Below are 489 nucleotides of genomic sequence, written 5' to 3' on the forward strand. Positions count from 1 at the left end.
AGTCAGGACCTCACATTAATAAGATGCTGTAGTCATACAACCTGTGTCATGCCTCTATAAAATGAGAATATCTGGCAAACCCCTTTCCCTCCACATTTCACCACCTTCCACCTCTGCCACGTGTGCACTTGAATTTGCAAAATGTCACTGTCATCAGAAGTTGCAGTCTGTTTAGTGACCCTGAAAACTCCTGGGATTTTTTTTTTTTCCTTTGCAGGCTTACTCTTAACAGGGACACCAATGGACAATGAGTGTGTCTGGCAGCTCCAGGCAAAATCCACCCAGAGGTATGGCAGGTTTGGGTCACCTGTTCTTGGGGTTCAACATCTTGGCCCCCTACATTTCCCAGAGGAAAATGTCCTCAGATAGAAGATGACTACTCTTTCTTCTTACTCCATCAGTGGCCCAATATGATCATAGTTTAGTTAACTACATCTTTGGACCATGGTTTATTTGTATAATTGGAGGGGGGGAGTGGATGTTTCTAGT

Source organism: Condylura cristata, unplaced genomic scaffold, assembly GCF_000260355.1.
Source record: "Condylura cristata isolate star-nosed mole 26May11 unplaced genomic scaffold, ConCri1.0 scaffold00002, whole genome shotgun sequence".
NCBI classification, from domain to species: domain Eukaryota; kingdom Metazoa; phylum Chordata; class Mammalia; order Eulipotyphla; family Talpidae; genus Condylura; species Condylura cristata.